The sequence below is a fragment of the Calidris pugnax genome, unplaced genomic scaffold (assembly GCF_001431845.1).
Source record: "Calidris pugnax isolate Ruff unplaced genomic scaffold, ASM143184v1 scaffold371, whole genome shotgun sequence".
In the NCBI taxonomy this organism is placed as follows: Eukaryota; Metazoa; Chordata; class Aves; order Charadriiformes; family Scolopacidae; genus Calidris; species Calidris pugnax.
The window spans coordinates 1,092,031-1,099,349 of record NW_015091373.1 but is presented as its reverse complement, the minus strand read 5'-3'; the positions used below and the strand labels follow the sequence as shown (position 1 = coordinate 1,099,349).

Genomic DNA, 7,319 nt, shown 5'->3' with positions numbered 1-7,319 from the left:
AAAAAAGGGAAGGAATGAAAACGGGGAGGGAAAAAAAATAATAATAATTTTGCTTTTTTTTTAAAAAAAAAAAATAAAGGAGAGAAAAGGGCACGCGCTCATTTCAACAATAACAACAAAATAAATTAAAGAAATGGAGAGAAATGGAGCCGGGGAGGGAGGGGTGGGGGGGGAATAAAAAGGAAACCCAGTTGGGCTGGCGAGGTTTAAAGCGACGCCTGTTTTAAAAAAAGAAGTTGCTAATTTTAACTCTCCAGTGGAAAGAGTGAGAGGTACTCACAGGAGCCAGGGGGGCTGCGTCCTTCTCCGGGGCCGGTGGCCGGGAGGAAGCTGGTGGGGACGGAGCCTCCGGCCCCTCTGCCCCGTGGCCACCCCGAGCTGCCGTCACCGTCGCCGTCACCGCCGGCCGGCCCCCGGTTGTGTGTGTGTGTCCCCCCCCCAACCTCCACCCCAAACCCCCTCTTTGGGGCACCCCAAGGGCAGAGGGGGTGGTGGGACGTGGTGGTTCGGCCCACAGAGGGGGAAAGGAGCCAGCGGAGCCCACTCACTTGCCAAGGGCTACCAACAGCCCCCGGGCCTACGTCCTCCACCACAGCCCCCGGGGGACATGGCAGGATGGGGGGACAGTCCCCCCCAGGACCAGCCCCGCCGTGGGGGTCACCGCGCTCAGATGCCATTTCTGACCAACTTGGCTTTTTCCCCGTGAGGAAAAAAGGCTTTGAAGATGTTTTGCCGCCCCGCCATTACACACACACACCCACACACACACACACACCCCCCCTCCAACCCCCCCCCGGCGGTGGCAAAATAGCGGATGAGCTCAGAAAACCACGGCGCAGGGCAGAGCGGTGACCACGAAAGGCCACCCGGCTCGGCGGGGTGCTGGAAGGTGACCTCCAGCAGCACGATGGCCTTTCAGCAGCTTCACGGGGGGTGGGAAACCATCCCTTCGTCCCCCCCCACCCGCTCCGGTGACCCACCGCGGCGCAGAGAGGGGCAAGAAGTGGGGATTCGTGGCCCTGGAATTAAGGGAGGATCCTGAAGGATGTGGAGAACTCGGCGTGTGGAGCACGGGGGGAGCCCCGGAGCTTCAAACTCCACCAGTGAGGCCAGAGGAGGCCCCGGAGATGCTGGGAGGGCTGGAGCCCCTCTGCTGGGAGGGGGGGATGAGAGAGTTGGGGGGTTCAGCCTGGAGAAGAGAAGGCTCCGGGAAGACCTTGGAGCCCCTTCCAGTCCCCTCAAGGGGCTCCAGGAAAGCTGGGGGGGGACTCTGGATCAGGGAGGGGAGCGATGGGATGAGGGGGAAGGGTTTGAAGCTGAAAGAGGGGGGATTTAGGTTAGATATTGGGAAGAACTTCATTTTGAGGGTGGTGAGAGCCTGGCCCAGGTTGCCCAGACAAGCTGTGGCTGCCCCATCCCTGGAGGTTCAAGGCTAGGTTGGAGGGGGCTTGGAGCAACCTGGTCTCACTGAAGATGTCCCTTCCTCTAGAAGGGATGGAACTGGATGAGCTTTAAGGTCCCTTCCAACCCCAAACATTCTGCGATGCTCTGGTGATTCCACCACTTCCCTGGGTTGGAGGGGACCTCAACGTTCATCAAGACCAACCATCAACCCACCACTGCCCAACCCACCACTGCCCCGTGTCCCTCAGCACCGGCTTTTAGATCCCTCCAGGGATGGTGTTTGGGAAGTGGAGCCATAGGAGGAGGGGGAAGAGTTTTAAACCAAAAATGAGGAGATGGAGCTGAGATGTGGGGCAGAAGTTCTTTGGTGTGAGGGTGGTGAGAGCCTGGCCCAGGTTGCCCAGAGCAGCTGTGGCTGCCCCATCCCTGGAGGGGTTCAAGGGCAGGTTGGAGGGGGATTGGAGCAACCTGGGCTGGTGGGAGGTGTCCCTGCCCAGGGCAGGGGTGGCACTGGATGATCTTTCACCATTTTCACCATTCTGTGATTCTGTGAAATCTGGAGCAGGCAAATGCCTTCTCAAGGTCTCCAGGCAAACAGGCTCTGAACTTCTCTAAGTCCAAGCCAAAGAACCTCCAGCCCCTCTCTCTCCCCAGGGAGCAGCTCAGCAGCCCCACGCTCACGGCACTGCACAGATGCCACCACGTATGTGCCATCCATGGGGACCCAGTGGGTGCCAAGCCCCCAGGGACAGCAGTGGGTTGAGGTCTGGCTGTGCTGTTCCCCCACCATGGGATTGGGCAAAGCGATGGGGTGATGCCCGAGGAGCTGGGATGGAGGGAATGGGGTGAGGGATGGGAACTGTCCCCTCCCTGGCGCGGGGGTGGGACTGGGTGGTCTTTAAGGTCCCTTCCAAGCCAACCCATTCTGAGAAACCTCCAGGAGAAGAGGATGCAAGGCCTCAGAGAGCAGAGGAGCAGAGCTGGTGACCCAAGGGCTCTTCCCAAACCTCTGGAAATCAGCCTCGGGGTGCAAAAGGTCTCACCGAGAGGGAGAGAAAAGGGGCTGGGACCGACCCGGCAGCTCCTGAGGCGGTGATTTCCCGAGCGGGGCTGTGGTGAGAGTGATTGTGCCCCTGTACTTATAGAATCATAGAATCATAGAATGGTCCAGGCCGGAAGGGACCTCCAAGGGTCATCTAGTCTGACCTCCCCACAGTCAGCAGGGACACCCCCAACTAGACCAGGTTGCCCAGGGCCTCGTCGAGCCTCTCCTTGAATATCTTCAGGGCACTGGTGAGGCCACACCTCGAGTGTTGTGTCCAGTTTTGGGCACCTCAATCCAAGAGAGATCTCGAGGTGCTGGAGCGAGTGCAGAGGAGGGCAACGAAGCTGGTGAGGGGGCTGGAAAACAAATCCTCTGAGGAGCAGCTGAGGAAGTTGGGACTGTTTAGTGTGAGGAAGAGGAGGCTGAGGGGAGACCTCATCACTCTCTACAACTACGTGAAAGGACACTGTAGAGAGGTTGGTGCTGGTCTCTTCTCACAGGTAATTAACAATAGAACGAGAGGGAATGGCTTCAAGCTCCAACAGGGGAGGTTTAGATTGAACATTAGGAAGGAATTTTTCACCCAAAGAGTGGTCGGGCGTTGGAACAGGCTGCCCAGGGAGGGGGTGGAGTCCCCATCCCTGGCTGTGTTTAAGGGCCGTTTAGAGGCAGTGCTGAGGGACATGGTGTAGGGGAGGACTTTGTAGAGTAGGGGAGATGGTTGGACTCGATGATCCCAAGGGTCTCTTCCAACCTCAATGATTCTATGATTCTATGAGAGGACACCAGCGCCTTCGGGACACGAAAGGGTCGATTCAATTAAAGTCACAGGCCCTGGAAGAGCTTTCTCCAGCAGAGAGAAAGGTTTTCCTGGTGCCTCCCACCGGGAAAGACAAAATGCCGACGGAGGGCGGGGGGCGATGCCCCCACGTCGCGGGATGCAGCTCCCTCGGGATGCAATCCCCCAGGGCTGGTCATCCCCAGCTCCCCAGGCAGGGTCGTTACTGCTCCTCTAATTACCCAGCTCCCGTAGCTGGCAGAGAGAAGGGGACGTGTCTCAAAGCAACCCCCGGAGATGCTTTTTTGAGGCTTTTTTGGGTTTTTTTTCCCCGAAATCCTCCTCTCGGCGCCGCCAAGCGAGGAATTCCGCAGCGGCAGAAATCGCTCAACAGCTCCTCCCCTCCCCAAAACTCCGTGCGCCTGCACAGGGCTTTGTGGGAGGACAAAAAAAAAAACCCAAAAAACCAAAACCAAAAAAAACCCCAAAAAACCCCAAAAAAAGGGAATTTGTGTCAACCTAAAAAATACAGAGCCGGTGGAACTGGTCAATACAGAGCCGGTGGAGCTGACATCCCTTCTCCAGCAGCGATTTGGGGGGAAATACGTTTAATGACAGAGAGATGGATCCTGCCAGCGCTCGGCCAGGGGAACCTGGTGCCATCTCCTTCCAACCCTCTGTTTTTCGTTCACCGCACCAAAAGCACACCCCTCGGCTGATATTTGCACCAGAAATAAATGAACTGAAGCCCATCCCACAGCAGCACCCGTTGCTCCGTCACGCGGCAGCAGGATGGACCCAACCGAGCCCTCCCGGCCCCGCTCTCCTCCAGCACAAACCCACCATCACCCAGACCCAGCATCACCCAGCCCAGACCCTTCCACCTCGACACACGCCTGTGGAGCTGCTCTTGGTTTCCATCAGCATCACGGACCTGCAGGATGAATTAGTTGGGGGGGTTCAGCCTGGAGAAGAGAAGGCTCCGGGGAGACCTTCAAGCCCCTTCCAGTCCCTCAAGGGGCTCCAGGAAAGCTGGGGGGGACACTTGATGAGGGAGGGGAATGATGGAATGAGGGGAAGGGTTTTAAGCTCAAAAAGGAGAGATTTAGGTTAGGTTTTGGGAAGAACTTATTTAGTTTGAGGGTGGTGAGAGCCTGGCCCAGGTTGCCCAGAGAAGCTGTGGCTGCCCCATCCCTGGAGGGGTTCAAGGGCAGGTTGGAGGGGGCTTGGAGCAACCTGGGCTGGTGGGAGGTGGCCCTGCCCAGGGCAAGGGTTGGAACTGGATGGTCTTTAAGGTCCCTTCAACCCAAACCATTCTGCGATTCTGTGAAATCTGGAGCAGGAAAATGCCTTCTCAAGGTCTCCAGGCAAATGGGCTTTGAACTTCTCTTTCTAAGCCCAAGCCAAAGAACCTCCAGCCCCTCTCTCTCCCCAGGGAGCAGCTTGGCAGCCCCATGCGCACGGAGCTGCACAGATGCCACCACGCTCTCTAAGGTCCCTTCCAACCCAAACCGTTCCGTTTGAAGCCCTTGGTCCTGACCTTGCAGAGGAACCGGCGAACGTTCTCCCCATCTCCCAGCACGAAACCTCCAAATAAATGACCTGTCCCTTCTCTCGCACTAAAAAGCCATCTCAGCCCCGCGGAACCGCTCGCTGAGCAGCGCCCAGAGCTGGGGTCAGATTATTTTTAAAATCTTTCCTTTTATTGATTTCAATACCAGGGACAGAAGAGACATTACACGAGACCAGAGAGCCCTCAGCATTGTCTCCACCACAACCTCGCTGCGGCCACGGGAGACACAAACATTTACTGGAACAGCAATAAACAGGCGAAGAAGGTCGAGATGGGGGACAACCTGGACATGGGGCCCTCTCCCAACACAAGGGCCACAATAAGAGTGGCTTCTCAGCTCCCACCAACTACCAGCTCACACCAGGACAACCAGCTCCCACTGGGACCACCAGCTCCAACCACGACTACCAGCTCTCACTGGGACCACCACTCCCACCATGACCACCAGCTCTCACTGGGACAACCAGCTCCCACCACAAAAATAAGAGTCTCATCCACCAGGGAGAAACCGGAGCAGGGAAGCCCTCCTCTGCACCAAAAACCCCATTTTGCCCCAAATCAGTGCCGTGGCTGCGGCCAGGACCCAGCAGAACCACACCAGGTGGCCAAGAGAAGGGGACGACGGGTGTTGGAGAACCCTGGTGGTACCCACCATTGGATTTTGGGCTGTAGGACCTAAAGCAGGTGCCACCTCCCTGCCCCACACTGGCTCTGGGGGCTCTGGTGCCCGGTCCCGCTCACCAGGACCCCTTTGCACCTGCAGCAGGAGAGGGGTGCGACACCAGGCAGGGTGCACCAGACCCACCACTCCTCCTGTCACCACAGCAGAGCTGTAGGTCCACATCCTGCACCAGTTTGGGAATCTGAGCCCATGAGCTTCACCCAGATGGAGTGACCTCCATGGGGATGGCCTCCATGGGGTCAAACTTCATAGGGATGACCTCTATGGGAGGACCTCCAAAGGGGTGACCTCCACGGAGGTGATCTCTGTGGGGATGACCTGGGGACAAACTCCCTAAGGACAAACTCCATGGGGATGAACTCCACAGGGGTAACCTCCATGGGGATGACTTCCCATGAGACAACCTCCATGGGCATGATGCCCAAGGGAGTGACCTCCATGGAGATGACCTCCATTGGGATGACCTCCATGGGGATGCCCTCCATCGAGATGACCTCCACTGGGATGACCTCCATGGGGATGACCTCCATTGGGATGACCTCCATGGAAGCCCCCTCCTCACCCCCATCCCGGACTGAGGGAGACGCACGGGCCCTGGGAAGGCGGCGAGAGCCCCAAGGTTGGGATTTCCCCCCTACCTGCTACGCAGACTCCTGCATCTTCTGCTCCTGCCAGAGGATGAGCTGCGGCCACCGCTCCTCAATCAAACTGCAAAGGAAAAGCAAGCAGCCGTCAGTCTGAGGGGACAGAGGCAAGTCCAGGGCTCTCCACACCCCCCGTCCCAGCCCAGAGAGGGCAGTGCCTCTCCCAGCACCAAGGCCAGTCCAGCAGTGCCACACCACACCGTAGGACTTCTGGTGGGACCGTGCAGCAGGACAAGCACTCATCATAGAATCGCAGAATGGTTTGGGTGGGAAGGGACCTTAAAGATCATCTCCTTCCACCCCCCTGCCCTGGGCAGGGCCACCTTCCACCAGCCCAAGTTGCTCCAAGCCCCCTCCAACCTGCCCTTGAACCCCTCCAGGGATGGGGCAGCCACAGCTTCTCAGGGCAACCTGGGCCAGGCTCTCACCACCCTCACAGCAAAGAACTTCTGCCCCACATCTCAGCTCAATCTCCTCAGTTTTGGTTTAAAACTCTTCCCCCTCGTCCTATGGCTCCACTCCCCAAACACCATCCCTGGAGGGATCTAAAAGCCGGTGCTGAGGGACACAGGTCAGTGGTGGGTTGGGCAGTGGTGGGTTGATGGTTGGTCTTGATGAACTTGGAGGTCCCCTCCAACCCAGGGAAGTGGTGGAATCACCAGAGCATCCCAGAACGTTTGGGGTTGGAAGGGACCTTCAAGACCATGCAGTTCCATCCCTTCTAGAGGAAGGGACATCTTCAATGAGACCAGGTTGCTCCAAGCCCCCTCCAACCTGCCCTTGAACCCCTCCAGGGATGGGGCAGCCACAGCCTCTCTGGCCAACCTGGGCCAGGCTGTCACCATCCTCAAAATAAACAAGTTCTTCCCAATATTTCACCTCAATCTCCCATTTTTCAGCTTCAAACCCTTCCCCCTCATCCCATTGCTCCCCTCCCTCATCAAGAGTCCCCCCCCACCTTTCCTGGAGCCCCTTGAGGGACTGGAAGGGGCTGGAAGGTCTCCACGGAGCCTTCTCTTCTCCAGGCTGAACGGGGTCGGTTCAGCCAACCTTGTGCTGGTCACTCATCTATCGATGGCCACCACCATCCGGCGCGGGACGGGAGGGAAACTGAGGCAGGGAGGGCATCACCGGGCTCTCCCAACGCCCCCCCAGCTCCCCATCCCGAAGCTGAGCTGCAGCTTCCCCCCCCC

The 7,319-nt window shown here is 58.0% G+C and overlaps 1 long non-coding RNA gene across 1 annotated transcript in view; it reads right to left on the bottom strand.

Moving 5' to 3' along the window:
- LOC106899454 overlaps positions 1-7,319 on the bottom strand; it is a 139,233-nt gene that overhangs the window by 18,379 nt on the left and 113,535 nt on the right. Inside the window, exon 2 of the long non-coding RNA XR_001414046.1 lies at positions 6,121-6,190. This is a non-coding gene — a long non-coding RNA (uncharacterized LOC106899454). The remainder of the gene's footprint in view (positions 1-6,120; positions 6,191-7,319) is intronic.